Source organism: Siphateles boraxobius, unplaced genomic scaffold (genome assembly GCF_051911475.1).
Source record: "Siphateles boraxobius isolate OS27281-9 unplaced genomic scaffold, OSU_SipBor_1 35, whole genome shotgun sequence".
NCBI classification, from domain to species: domain Eukaryota; kingdom Metazoa; phylum Chordata; class Actinopteri; order Cypriniformes; family Leuciscidae; genus Siphateles; species Siphateles boraxobius.
The window spans coordinates 8,401,615-8,417,665 of NW_027508975.1; the positions used below are offsets into that span (position 1 = coordinate 8,401,615).

Below are 16,051 nucleotides of genomic sequence, written 5' to 3' on the forward strand. Positions count from 1 at the left end.
TAGTAATATTTAACAAAATGTTATATTTAATTATACTGTATATATATATATATATATATATATATATATATATATATATATATATATATATATATGTAGTGTTTGGGGTTTTCCTGCAACTGTTCCAGCAAACTTTTATTTGTTTCATAATTAAATTGGTTAAATAGAATTCAAAATAATTACTTACATCATCAATATAATCTTTATTTTGTTCTGCAAGACAGGGAAAATATGTATTTTTGGTTATAATTAATATTTTGAGTTTGTTCTGTGAATGACGTCATCGGTAATGGACCGGTGGCGCGCGCGCGCGCCTGCTCTCTCTCAGAACAGCCTGTGACTGGAGAGAGTCAGGTATGTCCCTACTGTGGTCTGCATTTAAGAGCGGAAATATGCTATATTAAGTGAAGTTTTAAGTTGACATTTATTATAGAAGTGTCATAAAACGGGAATGAGTTTATGTATGCATTTTTCTGCCTACAGTTCAATGTATTTTCAGAGTTTTATAAACGCACGTGTTTGTTTTATGTTGCCGCCTGCGCGCCAAATTAGAGTGCAGGTTTTTCCCTGTTAATAATTATCTCCACATATCATTTTGGTGGATTGAGTCTGTGGAAATGTTGTTTAGTATATAAAATGTATGTTTATAGCCATGTGTGATCTGTGTATTAAATGAATTGCAGTTGTTGTTAGGGAGGACGGTACTTAACGTTTCTTTTCTAATACATCCTTCAGCTGGAAAAGAGTGAACCTTGAAGGCGTGTGTGTTGATTGTCTGTCCTCTGTCAATAAACTGCAGGTATGTTTAACAACAACAAGGGAAAAAAAACACTATACGATCTGACAAATTGAGACATAGGCTATTGCTATAATATTAATGTAAAAACATGTACTTTTGATGGAATTTAATTGCTTTAATTTGATTTGTGTGAATGTGAATTGTCATAAATGAGACGCAGAAAGAAATTAATTGTTGTAATACAAGACTTTATTGTAAAAACTGCTCTCAGAACAGCCTGTGACTGGAGAGAGTCAGCTGGAAAAGAGTGAACCTTGAAGGCGTGTGTGTTGATTGTCTGTCCTCTGTCAATAAACTGCAGACGTGGTCCACCGAAGCCAGTGGTGTCGTGGGAGTTTCTTTGTGGCGTGAGACGATATATATATATTATATGTGTATATACACACAGTATATACACACAGTGTGTGTGTGTGTGTGCGTGCGTGCGTGCGTGCATGCGTGTGTTAGGGTTGGGCGGTATTTCGGTAATATCGTATACCGCGGGGTCTTAAAATAGCAACGGTATCAGTTTCAATACCGTCATTACCGGCACTTATATATAATAAATAAATATAATTTATTCAATGCCTAAAAATGCTTATGTAGTTGTCATCAAGTGACAGTGTGGAGGAGAAAGAGAGAGAGAGAGAAGGGAGAGGCGGTAAATACTGACGAGGCAATTTGTAAATGTTGCAATAAAAAAGGTGAGAGATGGAAACACCTCTAACCTAATGTCGCATCTCCGAAACAACCACCCACTCAGTGCTGCGAGGATGCATTTTGCCCCGAGTTCATTAAATAAGCGCATTAGTTTATATTTGTTAAAATATTATAATGTTATTTTTTTTACGTTGATAATGAAAACTGAAGAGCACTAGTAAGATGGGATGCATCGGGAGTCAGACATTGACCAATTAATTAAGTTTCATTTTGTAAAAGGCCTTTCTTTAAAGTGAATTTCGTTTTTTATAAATTGTATCCTAATTTTAATTTTTTTTTTTTTATCAACCAATAATAAATAAGAATCAAATATATCAGACAACATAATCATGACTTGATCATGCGCTGGCGCGCCGCGGTCACTTGCATTGAAATCTCATTATAAATTAACCGAAACTCAGTGTATGTCTCACAGACATGACAGATATCTAAATAAAGCTTGAAATTTCATTAAACTAAACAATTCAAAACGAAAAGAAATAGGCCACTCGCTGATTATTTAATCCATGATGTGCATTTCTCTCTATGTGCGTTCATACGGAAATGGCGATCATCAAATTAAACGAAACTATTCCAAACGAAAAGAAATCGGCTAGCCTACTCTCTGATTATGTAATCCATGATGTGCATTTCTCTCTATCGTTCACTATGGAGATGGCGATTCATCAATGTCTTTAAACTAAACAATTCAAAAGGGAAAGAAATATAGGCAGCATACTCTCTGATTAAAACATGATGTGCATTTCTCTCTATAGGCGCGTTCACTGCGGAGATATCAATCGTCAATTTCTTTAAACGAAACAATTCAAAAGGAAAAGAAAAAGGCTAGCCTATACCTTCTGATTATGTAATCCATGATTTGCATTTCTCTCTATATATGCGCGTTCACTAGGTGATGGCGATCGTCAGCTTAATCTTTGCAGCACTGACAGAAAAGTTGTATTAATAAAAATCAATGGACGCGTGTCACCGGATTTACAAATGCACTTGTTGCTTGTTAATTTAATTTAAATGAATTAATAAAATGAATACAATTGTCATAATTAAAATAATTAAATATTATTAATTGTCCCATTTTTGCTCATTTAAAAATGGTATTTATATCTACCACCCAGCATCTGGGTTAAACAATTATTTGGCGCCACCATATTATAACGGCCCACGTATTAAAAATAGTCGGGTCTAAATAGGGCTACGGCTCATATTACACTTAATGCCGTCAACAGGGATCAGACACAACGTGCACGGGTTGGCCTTGATTTTTTTTGTTGTGTTTTTTATGCCCGATCTGGTATTCAGTTTCTGAACGGTGTAGACACAAGCCAACAGTTTGGTGACGCTGTCTGAGCCTTATGTCATAATTTTTAATTAGTCACGGTAATACCGTATACCCCGGTAAAATAGGGAGGAGGTTTGACGGTATCAAAATTTGGATACCGCCCAAGCCTAGCGTGTGTGTGTGTTTGTGTGTAACATGTATGTAAAGGGACATGTATGTAAACATGCATGTAAAGGGACACAATGCAGATATAACTGAGACCAGCTAGTAAAGAGCTGTGTGCATGTAAACCTCACTTTCCTGGCTTCAAGAGGAGGACTAGCGATTGACACTAGAGGCTGTGTCCTTGTTAGTGCGCCCGCCTCCCGTGCCCTGGTTTGAATCCTGCTTGGAGCAGGTGCGAGGAGGACCAGTTATACAGGGTAACCAAAAATAGTCATTTAGCTCTGTTGCACTTCCCTGCAACTTGTTACTGATAATCTGCACTAAAATTTCAAATGAAAAATGCAGCAGCAGTGTCACTATATACGTGTAGTTAGTTACTCAACACTATGACAAACCCTCTCAAGCTGACTCACGCATTTAACTTGCCTCAGTGTTTGGAGAGCATAAATAAGCGAGAATCATTCTGTTGAGATACAGAAGATAAGCAATCAAGTGCCACTCAGTATGCCGTGCCAAGCGTTTTCAACACATTCAAACCACTGTGTCACGTTAAACCTTCTTGACACTCATCCAAGAATTCAGGGACGGTCTCAATTACTCAATATCTGCATCTGTTCTGGAAAGTCAGAGAGACTCTTAGCAGATGAAAGAGAGGAGATGCCGTAATTGAGAGCAGGCCGCACGCTGTGCGGGTTTTAGCAGATGTAATGCTCTGGAGCAGAATTAGGTTAAAAGGCGGAGTGTTCGTTTTTACGGTCTCTGGTGGCCTCTGAGCCTGTTGCGAGTGCTTGTGACTGTATTATTAAACCCACTTCACACACTTCTATCCCATGTAGATGTCAGTATTGGAAAACAGCTTGGGAATGTCCCCTCTGGGTCATTCAGCACAATGCGTGACACAGGGGACTTCCTTTTAAGCAGGGCGAAGTGGGAACTGGTGCGATTGCCCGGCTTTCCCACTTCTACTCATTGTCATGGCAAACATAGATGCTGATATTAGACAGAAGTTTTTTCCTCCCCTTTTGCCCATCTCAAAAACCACCAAGACTAAACATTAACAAGGTTGACCAGATTAAACCAGCCTAATATGTTAAGCTGGTCTCCTAGACTGGCCAAGCTGATTAAGCTGTTCCGTGTTGATGGTTTTAAAGAAGTTTTGTACATGTGAGCTGCTAAAAAAAACATCTTAATGAAGCTGGTTTGCAAAAAAGCAGAAAAGGCTGGCTAAACCAGCTAAACATCATCTTGGTCAGGCTTAAGGACCAGGTTAACAACCTTTGCGAGGCTGGGAGAGCAGCTAGACCACTTTATACCAGCTAAGACCAGAAAACAACCTTAGGCTGTTATAAGCCATTTTTTAGCAGCTAAAAATCCAAATAATATATATTTTTTGTGGATACATTACTGCACCATAGTACGTAATGGGATTTTGGGAAAACTTGAGGGGCAAAAAACCCTATTGGTGTTTTGTTTGTGCCTTCAATAACTAATTTAAAATTCTGTACTAAAGAAAATGCATTGAATGAATTTTACAACAGGAAAGCATAAATTCCTTCAGTAACACAAACAACATGTCTACAGGAAAATGCGAAGTTTGTCTACATGGACTGCATTCGAATCAAAACAGTTAAGGATGGACCAATTCCTCAATCATTAGTGTGGGAAACAAGGGAGCCTCTCATTTAAAAGTTATCCTCATACATCATTTATATTGTTTTTTCTTTAAATTCCACATTATTTTGTTACATAGATGAAAAAATGAACTCACAACATGCTCACTTCCAAAGACCATCTTAGAAATTACAGCAAAGAAATGAAGAGAAAAATCAGGAAAAATAATGGTTCACATTATCCCTTATGTTTCAGATGAGTGATCGACTTGAGCCCTTCTCACATTCTCAGACTCCAGGAAGAGCTTTGCTCCCATCTTCCCCGAACCATTACTTCCCACATGCCATTATCAGTCATGGGCAATGCAGCAGCAGAAAGGTATGTCTCAATCCACAGGGTATAAGTTCCCCCAAAAACAGAAGGTAAAGTTGGCTCTCCGCTCCACACACATAGAGTGTTACTTACTGGGTATTGTGGTGGTCATACTGTGTCCCGTATGGCAGTGTATTAACGAACAGCATGCAAACACCTTCTGTTGAAACATCTGCGACAGGCACATTTTTAGGCTGCCTTCCAAATTTGAAAAAAGGAAAAGAAAATGTTCTCGATCTGCTGCTTTCTGCTTTTGAAGGTGTGCGAGAAATATCTCTCTCGCATATGAGACCCCTCTATCCACTCTCCCTTCTTTGAAACCTTAATTCATCGGCTGAACCCAATACAACTTCTCACGATTAGTGGCCAAGGGCAAGAACAAAAGTAAGTATTTTTTTTAATGATTTTACAGACACAAAAATTACACTGATCAAATCTAAACCTGACTTAGTCCTGACTGAAATAATTCACAATAATACTGTCTGAAGGCACTGGGTTTTTGTTCTGAATCATGAATGCAGCTCAGATCAAAAATGGTCCCATTTATTTCTTACAGTCTAAGGGCCCTTTCACTCTGAGCGCCAATAAACGGCGCAAATGTGCGATGCAATGATGCTCTTAAATCAAAACAATAGATCCCTATGGAGCTATTCACACCAGACGCATTCAATTGCAGCGCAACAAAGCAAAATTTTTTTTTAAATCAGTGTGTCGATTTTTCTCGACATTACCCCGCGATAAAAGAGCTGTCCAATTATATTTGAGCTTACCTGAGCCGCTGCACAAAAGTATGAGAGTAGTGGCGCTGTTTTGAAAACCTGTGTGAACACAGAAGAAAAATAATCCAGAAGAGAGAAGAGAATGGATGTTGAGTGTTATCATTGGTGTCTGAGAACAGATTTATTCTTACATGTTCTTTACAGATTATCATTTCTATTAATTTTCCACTGAATTATGTAGTGCACTGTTTTCTTCTGTGTGTGTGTCTGTTATGAGTCAGAGAGCTACAGAGCTCCACATAAATTCACAAGGTTGCATATGAAACATGAAGCTAAATAAAAACATTTCACGTTTTCGCGATCAGTGTGAAAGCTCCATTTGTTGGCAATTCGCTTAGCTTTATCATACCGCGCTCAGTGTGAAAGGGCCTTAAGTTGTGTGGAGAGAGATCTGAGGGTGTGTTCACACTTGGCATGTTTGGTTTGATTTAAACGATCCCTGGTGCGATTGTTCTGTCAGTGCGGTTCATTTGAATAAGTGTGAACGCTACCTTCTGAACCCTGGTGCGCACCAAACAAGTGGAGCAAGACCGAAAAGATGGGCCTCGGTCTGCTTCCAAACAAACTCTTATGCGGTTCGAAAGAAATATGAATGCAACACGGACCAAAGACATGTAAACTCACTAAAAACAGGACATGATGTGACAAGATGCGTGCCTAAAAAAGGACAGAATGCTCAAGCGTACCTGTTTTATTCGTTGTAGTGACGATCTTGCACATTACAGTTCTTTTACACATTTTATAAACTCTTCGTGAGTTCTCAGCTGGTCAAAATACCATAATTTGTAGGCTACGGACCTACATCGCCAATGCCATAAAAATGCCAATATGAACAAAGTGGACCAGGACTAAATGTTTTTTGTTTTGTTTTTTGACTAAAAGAACCAAGCAAATTTAACTATATATGTGAACACCCTGTTTTGAGCTTTGGGTACATTTAAATATTTGAACTTTTACATCTAGACCATGTGACTGCTAGACCGAATGTGGTGTATAAGACAAAAAAAATGAGAGCAAAGTTTGACCAATATTCAGAGCCCTGGAAATCCTACTGTGCTTTCTTTCAAATGCACTAGTGGTCATTTGTTTAGTGTGGATATATACATTAATTATTCATTCAATTTAACATTGTGATTAAGCATAGGTTAACGGTTGCTGCACAAAAGGTTAAAAGTTTGTGCGACTGCCACTATGGGGAGAAATGCAATTGCATGGGAATGTCGGATATAGTGGAAAATAAGCTTGAATCTGACATAAGAGCAATCAGTGGATACATTTTTCTTTAATCAACAGTTAACAGAAGTCAATACCTAAAATTAACTCACTATAGAATTTAACTATGCCTGTAACCGTGAAAGCTAATAGTAGCAAATCAAGACTTCGCATAATCCTTGTGTGCAGCTAAAACACCACCAGTTCCAACCTGTTGTCCTTCTCTATCCAAACACATTTTGGGACCATAACCCTAACCCAAAAAATAAAGTTTCTGTCATTACGGGAAGGGAAGCGGCACATCAACGAGCCGATCTTCCCCAGGATAACCGAAGCGTCGCTGATTATTTGATCGAGTTTTGCACCCTTGCCGCAGAGTGTCACTGGAACGAGGAGGCGCAGTGGGACATGTTCCTGCATGGGCTGGCTGACCGTATCCAGAGGGAGATCTACACCCTGGACTTTCCGAAGGATCTCAACGGACTCGTAGAGCTGGCCCTGCGAGTGAATGCTCGTATTCAGCAGCATACCCGCAGGACTCTGGTTCCCGAGACCTTCGGACCCCCAAAGCCAGTGGCGGTGATACGGTCAGCCCTGCTTTCGATCACGAGCCCATGCAGGTGGGAAGAGGAGGAGGAGGAGAGAGAGAGACGGAGATCCCGGGGACTATGCCATTACTGTGGCGAGACGGGTTATTTCATCAACACCTGCCCAGTAAAAGACTGTGCTCGGCAGTAAGCAGGAGGCTACTGTCGGGCGGGATCCCCACCCACAAGACCTCCTCTACTCTCCTTCCAGTGAGGTTGCAATGGGCAATCCGTTTTCACAACTGTCAACCTCTCCTGGATTCCGGAGCGGAGGGAAATTTCATGGACTTGACTCTGGCACATAAGCTGCAAATCCCCATCATACCACTCACTAACCAGAGTACAGTCAACACACTCAACAGACAAGAACTGCCCTCCATTACACTCACCACCGATCAACTGACACTCATAACATCAGGCAACCACACAGAAGAACTCTCATTTCTATTCCTTGACTCCCCTCACATTCCGATTGTCCTCGCTCAGCCCTGGCTCACTCAGCACAATCTCAGGGTTGACTGGGGTCACAATTCCATCTCCGCCAGGAGCACTAAGTGTTATGCGTTTTGTTTAGTGTCTGCCTGTTCTTCGGTGTCAAACATGCCCGCGGAATACTTCGACCTGTAGGAAGTGTTCAGTAAGTCTCGGGCTGCTTCTCTTCCTCCGCATCGTCCCTATGACTGTGCTATAGATCTTCTGCCAGGTACGACTCCGCCTAAGGGCAAGTTATACTCACTTTCAGTTCCCGAGAGGGAGGCCATGGAGAAATACATTTCTGATTTTCTAGCATCCGAGTTCATTCGTCCTTACTCTTCTCCAGCGGGGGCGGGGTTCTTTTTTGTTGGTAGGAAGGATGGATCTCTGCGACCGTGTATTGATTACCGAGGGTTGAACAACATCACGGTAGAGAATACTTATCCTTTGCCGTTGATGTCTTCAGCTTTCGAGCGGTTGCAGGGAGCTTCTGTCTTCACAAAATTGGATTTGCGCAATGCATCATTTGGTTAGCATCAGGAAGGGGGAATGAATGGAAAACCGCCTATAACATCCCCAGGGGCCATTTTGAATATTTGGTTATGCCGTTCGGGCTGTCCAACTCCCAAGCGGTTTTCCAGGCAATCGCCAATGACCTGCTGTGAGATAAGGTAGACCAGTTCATATATGTCTACCTGGATGACATATAGATTTTTTCTTCTTTTCTCCAGGAACACGTTCAGCATGTCAGACGAGTGCTTCAGAGGTTGCTAGAGAATGGGCTTTTTGTCAAGGCGGAGAAATGCGCTTTTCATACACAGTCTGTTCCTTTCTTAGGTTATATCATCTCGTTTGAGGGAGTGCGTAATGACCCTGACAAGGTTAAGGCTGTGATGGATTGGCCAAGCCCAGATTCCCGTAAGGCCCTACAGAGGTTTCTGGGGTTTGCCAATTTCTATCGGCGATTTATTCGCAACTACAGCCAACTAGCCGCTCCCCTGACTGCCTTCACCTCCCCAAGAACGACATTCAGGTGGTCTGATACAGCCGAGGCTGTATTCGCTAACCTCAAGAGCTAACCTCCCATTCTGATTGCCCCTGATTCTTCACGTCAGTTCGTTGTGGAGGTCGACGCGTCAGAGGTGGGGGTAAGTGCAATTCTCTCCCAACGCTCTCGAACAGACGACAAGATGCACCCTTGCGTGTTTGTCCCCACCCTTACGTGTTTGTAGATCTGCCAAAAGACTCAACTCTAGGCAGGCTCGGTGGGCACTCTTTATCGGCCGTTTCGATTTTTCTCTCTCATAACGCCCGGGCTCCAAGAACATCAAACCCGATTCGATATCTCCTTATTTTAAACCAATCCGAACGCCCGGTTACTCCCGAGTGTATTTTACCCGGGACACTAATTATCTCCACACTCACATGTGAGGTCGAATCGAAGGTCAGGACGGCCTTGGAAGGGGTAACGCCTCCGCCCGGTTGGCCACCGAGTCGGTTATTTGTGCCAGAGGGGTTACGGTCCGACGTTATTCGATGGGGTCATTGTTCCAGCATGGCATGTCATCCAGGAGTAAACTGTACCAGTTTTTTGGTCAAGTAACGATTCTGGTGGCCATTAATGGCTCGCGACATTCGGAATTTTGTTTTGGCTTGCTCGATTTGTGCCACTTGTAAGACTTCCAATCGACCCCCAGATGGGTTACTCCAACCGTCCCTTCGAGACCCTGGTCCCACATAGCGCTAGATTTTATCACCGCCCTCCCACCCTCCCAGGGTAAAACGGTCATTTGACCGTAGTGGACCGGTTCTCGAAGGCGGCTCTTTTCATTCCCTTCCCCAAATTACCCTCTGCCAAGGAGACAGCGGTGACTGTCATAGATCAAGTCTTTCGTCTTTGTGGCCTCCCGATGGACGTGGTCTCTGACAGGGGGCCCCAATTTGTGTCCGAATTTTGGCAGGAGTTTTGTAGATTGCTGGGAGCGACTGTAAGTCTGTCTTCAGGTTATCATCCCCAGAGCAATGGCAAAACTGAGAGAGCCAACCAAGATTTGGAAAGAGTGTTGAGATGTTTGGTGTCTAAGAATCCTTCCTCCTGGAGCCAACAACTTTCAATGGTTGAGTACGCACATAACTCGTTACCAGTGTCCAGTGCCTTTGTCCAGTTACCAGTGCCTTTGTCCAGAGGTGTCACCGCACCAAGAGAAGAGCCCGAGAGACTCTGCTCCAGGTGGAGGCGCGTACCAAGGTCAAGGCCGACCGTGAAGTTCATTGGCCCGTTTACTGGGTCTCATTCATGAAACACGAGCAGAACGAATTTTTGTGTAAATCGTGTGTAAAGTGGTTCTGGCGTAAATTTACAGATTCATTAAAATGTTCGTATTTTCCAAATTTTAGTTGGTACGCAAGAAATTTACACCTGCTCCCAGCCACGTGTAAATAATGCGCTCAACACCCGAACGTTTTGCTCATTAATAAGGCTGCATTTTAATTCACCTTAATCGGGTACATATTTACACAGCATTTTGAAAAAATATTATATATAGTAATTACATACGGTTTTTCTTATTATGATAGCCAGTAATAGCATTTGCGATGGTGGTCCTTCTCCAGTTTTAATACGATTTTTCCGAAGTGAACTAATTCGTTTTTTGCTCTCAAGCTTAATGTCGAACCATTTTCTTCTCACTTCTGGGAATGTTCGATTAACAGATGAAACTCCATTGACTGCATCTGTAATATGCTGCCAAGCTTCCTTTTTTTTAGGACCCGATACGCCACTATGTACCCTTGAAATTAAAATGTGGCGTTTTGAATGAACTTCCGATAATTAAACTTCAATTTTTGCATCTGAGAAATTTTTCTTTTTCATTCGCATTCATGTCATAATATGATGCCCATATATAGTTGTCAGTCGGATTTAATGGGCGGGATTTATGGTCATTGAGAATGAACGTGCACGCGCATGCCATTTACGACTGATTGGAATTCATTAACACACACACACATTTCACGATCACATCTGACGTTTACGAAGTATTTGTGAATCAGGAGAAGAGTTTTAGGAAAGGTCTCTTTATGTGCAAATCACTCGCATATTTACTCGTATATTTACGAATGTTGCATGAATTATACCCAATGTCTCCAAAGTCATTAGTCCAGTGACAGTCCGACTAAAACTTCCTCCTGGAATAATTCTCCTGGAGAATTCATCCTGTGTTTCATGTGTCCAAATTAAAGCCCGTATTTCATTCTCCCATTAATCCGCTTGTCCCGGTTCCCCCACCACCGCGACTCGTAGATGGGGAACCAATTTATTTGGCCAATCGTATTCTGGACTCGAGATGGAGGGGACGCGGATTTCAGTATCTGGTGGACTAGGAGAGTTACGGTTATTGATGATTACAATCAACAGGTAGGTCCTCCTGGGAGTGCCAGGAGGCGCTCCTAGGGGGAGGGGTACTGTCACGATTCATGAATTCACTGGCCGTTTCTCAAAACCAAGAATGCAAAGAACGGACTTGTTCTTGGAAGAATGAACTTACAAGGTGACGAGCACACAGAACACTGCTGACAGTTTGAGGCGATGTGTTCTTGCTGGTATTGCGCTATACCCCCGCACAGCGCCGTCTTCAGTACCCAAACATAACAAGAATTATTGATGATAACAGCCAGGTTTTTAGCATGACTGGCCGGTTGGCTCGCTAGCTACACCCGCGTGCGCTTATGGAAATTCTTCACTACCGAAAATGTTTGAGCATATTTTCAAATCGCCATACATTTTCGTAAAAATGGCAATATTTGAAATCTACACAGTAGATTTCTCGCATCAAATGTTATCAGAAATGAATTTAGTGATGAAATAGCATACGAAATTGTAGAAAAACGACTTACTGTTGTTCTGCCTTCTGCTCCCCGCTCCTTCCTTGAATGCCGAAATGAATGCTGGGATATTTCTGCCGTCAAGTTCACACAAGTTACCAACCGATGCATCCTCGGTAAAATGGGCGTGTCAAGAACACTTCCGGGATTTTTAACCATTCTTGCCAAAATGCAAACTTGTGTATTGAGACAGTGCTTGGGCAGCGACTGATGACGTTTCACAAGTCCACAAGTACAGACAAGAACGCATATTGAGAAACGGCCACTGACTCTCTCGCGCTGTGTTTGTGTGTGTGTGTGGGCGGAGCCGCTGATCAGTTGCTTATGATCATCAGCGGCAGCTGATACTGATCAGCGGCTTCTATTTAAGCTCATGGTCTTTCGTCTTATGTTTGTCAGATCGTTGTTGGATGTATCCCCGTACAGTCTTGGTCTTCGTCTTGTGCTTCTGGTTCCCGTCTTAGATGTTTCTGTGTTCCGTCTGCCTGCTGTCTTCAAGAGGATTCTATTCACCTTTCATCACTACACAGAGAATCGGGTTGCCCATCTGCTCCCTGCGCTACCTCAGAGACTGTGCTTGCATCTTCACTCATCAGACCATCATACTGTCATTTCTTAAATAAACCTCTTTATTCCTCGCAATTGCATATTATGTCTTAAATCACGTAACAAGGCTGGGAAAAAAGTCCACATTGATTACATATGCAGATGTGACATCTGTGAACTTGACATTATTTCTGACAAAATTTTCTGGAAGCGCATTTTCACAGACGCAAGCATTTTGAATGCCTCCAGTCCGCACCCATATAAAGCTTTTTTAGCAGAACGCCAAGCTCTCTCCCATGGCCCCAGCTGCTTCACAGCTGAATATTTGCACTGCTCGCTGACCTATCGCATGAAGATGTTTTTTTTTATCCAAAAGTTACATGACCTGTTTGATGCTGTGTACACAAGTCCTTGGCATGGCGGAACATAACTGGCCAAAGAGGCGCCTGTTGTAAAAATACACAATGAAGCTCGGCTGGAGCTCTGCTCACTCTCAAGCCATAACGTCATGCATTCCTTCTGTTTCGACTCATTTTCCAGCTTTTCGTGTTTGCCCCCGAACAAGTCTTATAAAAGACATCCAATGTCGGCCAATTATTTTTTACTTTGAAGGTCATAAATCAAAGCTGACTAATAAAATGAAGACAGCCAAGTATAATTTCATGTGTGACTCCAACTGGATTAAAATGAAACCAGATGGGCTGGTATAGGGCCACTAAACATATCTGGATCGGCACAGTGAATGTCTGTGTTTTCCTTTTTGCACAAATTACTGCGGGGATTCGTAGTGTACTCTAAATCAAAGTCCAAGCTATGGTGAAGAGGGGCTCTCTCTCGCTCAACGCACAAAGGCATGAATGTTCTGGCTAGTCTCTGGATAGCTCTAGTGATCCCCAGTGTTTTAGGGTTAATGCTATTAGTTTTCTTTAACATTCAAATAGATTTTAACATTCTCTCTGAAAGACTGATTGGTTGAGTTACAGAGGATGGTGGAGCACAACAAAACTAAAAGCTTTACCCCTTAAGAAATGAATAGTACTTTTGAAGAAATTTGTTTAAAATGATCTCAGCACGAGAATGCTATAGGCATTATTTGGCTAGTGCAACAAAATATCCCCTATATGAGTGCATAACTCACAGATTGATGTTAGAGCCAAAGGATGGCTTGAGAGTGTGGTCCTTTTAAACTAAGACAACTAAGACTAGTTAAATATGCATTGGCTCATAAAAAAAGGAAGAAAAGGCATACAAGAATGAAAATATAGAGGGATGTAAGAAGAGCAGAGACTATCAACTTTTCCACCTTCCTTTCTCATCCTGGGATCCCACCAGCATGGCAGTCCTAAGCCTGATTTTCTCATTAAACCATAAGATGTACTCAACAAAGAGAGGGTTTTGTGGCTTTCCAGAGCTCACAGAATTTATGGTGGACGACCATAATATTTTTGTTCCCCACTACTTCGATCCACAGACTCAGAAAAAGGCTAAAATAACAGTGCTATCTGGATTTATTAAAAGCTGGGAAGGACATGGTCGCTTCACAAATGTTCTTTAAGACTGCCGAAATCAAGAAGGCTTTCCAAGCATAATACAACTCCTCCATCTCACAGACTTGGACTACTTCATCAGCTGATGATTAAAAAAAGTTCAGAGTTGAAGGATCTGCACTCTGAGAAATTATTTAATAAATTGGAGCATGGTCTGATCTCTAAGGTTTAACACTCCCATCTAGGAAAGCCTGTCATTTAGATTTGCAATGACTCTTTTTCATCATACTGAGGTTTCCCCTGTGCACTGAAAGGAACTAAATCAAGGGAACTGAGATTTGGAATATACATTTCGCAGTGTCACATTGTTTTACCATCATAATTCACCATATTGTTTTTTCAAGTAGCTAACCATTGTTTTTTTCATGCCTTCACAACTATAGTATAATACTGCACACAATCTAAAACATACGTCGAATGGCTGCGGTGCATTTAATGCTAGACGTCAATAGAGTAGCATAGCTTGTAGAGATGCACTAATATTAAAATTATGGCTGTTAAATGAAATAAAACTACAAATCAAGCATTTCAAATGCTACAAGTGGATTTACAGACATGAAAATTAACAAATAAATTACAGGCCCAATCCTGAGTCTGACTGAAATATTTCCCTACAATGCTGTCTGAAGGAATTGTGTTTTTGTTTCGAATCATGAGTGCAGTTCAAATAAGCTTTATAATTATTCTCATATTATGGTTAATAACCAATAAATGGTAGATAGTCAAATTCTATACTATTTTGTCTAAATATATTCAATATAAAACAATAAATATTACAATCAAGCATTTAAAATAAACAATAAATTATAATGTACAGTATGGATATTCATTTTGAGATTTGCTAAAGATTAAATTTAATGGTGTTATAAGTTTTTTTTAAAGATTAACTTTCAATGAGCAGTAGATGACATCAAAGGTAATATAAATCTGAAAGTAGGGTAAATGAGACATGCACATTTGAATAGACAAATGTCAACCGATACAATAAATAAAAACATTCTAATATCGGTCATCAATCGATCTGGTACAGATGTTTGGATATTTCTTCTCCACAAACAAAAACAGGTCTAAAGTGATTCTAAAGAGTATGCGTTCTAGGAAGTATAAAGAGTTCAGTTTGCCCAGAGGCACCAGAGACCAGACAGTGTGCAGACCATAAGTAAACAAGCATGGGAAGATGTTGGGACTAGCGAGGGATCTGGACAAGGTACCAAGTAATATTTTGTGTCATGCAACACAGTCTGTAGAAATATGCTTATGTATATGCATATGCTTTGGTAGACATCATGCAGCTGCAATCAGGCTGCTACAAGTCAGCTTTCATATTTTCATGAATACTGGTTTAAATGAGGAACCTCATGGGGACTGTTAATCAACTATAGAGGTTGGTTGAAAGAGAACCTATTCCCTTAGAGAACTGCACAGCTGAACTGTTGCTTTGACTAATTCAATACCACATATATCTGAAGAGGTCTATTAGTCATTACTCAAACAGTTACTGCAATCTTGTTTTTCACTTGTTTTATTACTTGGTTTTCAAATGAATCCCATCTTTGTCCAGATGCATACAAAGAATGTGAAACATAAAGGTATTCCCTGAGCAGCTAGGACTTTCTTATCAAACAAAGGCCCAGTGGAGACCCTGTCCTGACTTAATCTCTGTCTTCTTTAAGGTTGTTTGACTGGGCAAAACATTTTTTTGACAACAATCTCTAACAGGCCCGAAGCCAAAACAATGCATGTCATATGTTATTTTGGGTGGACACTGTCAGTGAGCAGCAGGCATCACCTTGTAGACAAGTCATTTATCTTCAGCGTTTTCACAAGGGGCCTGGCTGGGGTCATAAGTTTCAGAGAGAGACACAAAAGAGTTCATTGGCCTGAGTGGAAAAAGAAGAAAGACAGAATGAATCTGCATCTTATCAGAGGGGTTGTGTAACAGAAAGCAGACCGCTGGTCAGCAACAAATTAGGACTGGGAGCTCCAGTCTCTCTCTGTCACAATGTAGTGACACAGTCCAGCCCTGTCGGCAGTGCCTGTGCTCACAGCGGACAGTGATAGGGCAGGAATGCTCCATGGGGCGGTGTCCCGACACGCAG

The 16,051-nt window shown here is 41.3% G+C and overlaps 1 long non-coding RNA gene across 1 annotated transcript; it reads left to right on the forward strand.

Moving 5' to 3' along the window:
- The first annotated feature begins 1,007 nt into the window (after nucleotides 1-1,007).
- LOC143702396 (uncharacterized) lies at nucleotides 1,008-14,538 on the forward strand. The gene is made up of 4 exons (XR_013190438.1): nucleotides 1,008-1,102; nucleotides 4,809-4,931; nucleotides 5,185-5,309; nucleotides 12,259-14,538. It is a non-coding gene; the product is annotated as an uncharacterized LOC143702396 (long non-coding RNA).
- Nucleotides 14,539-16,051: the final 1,513 nt, after the last annotated feature.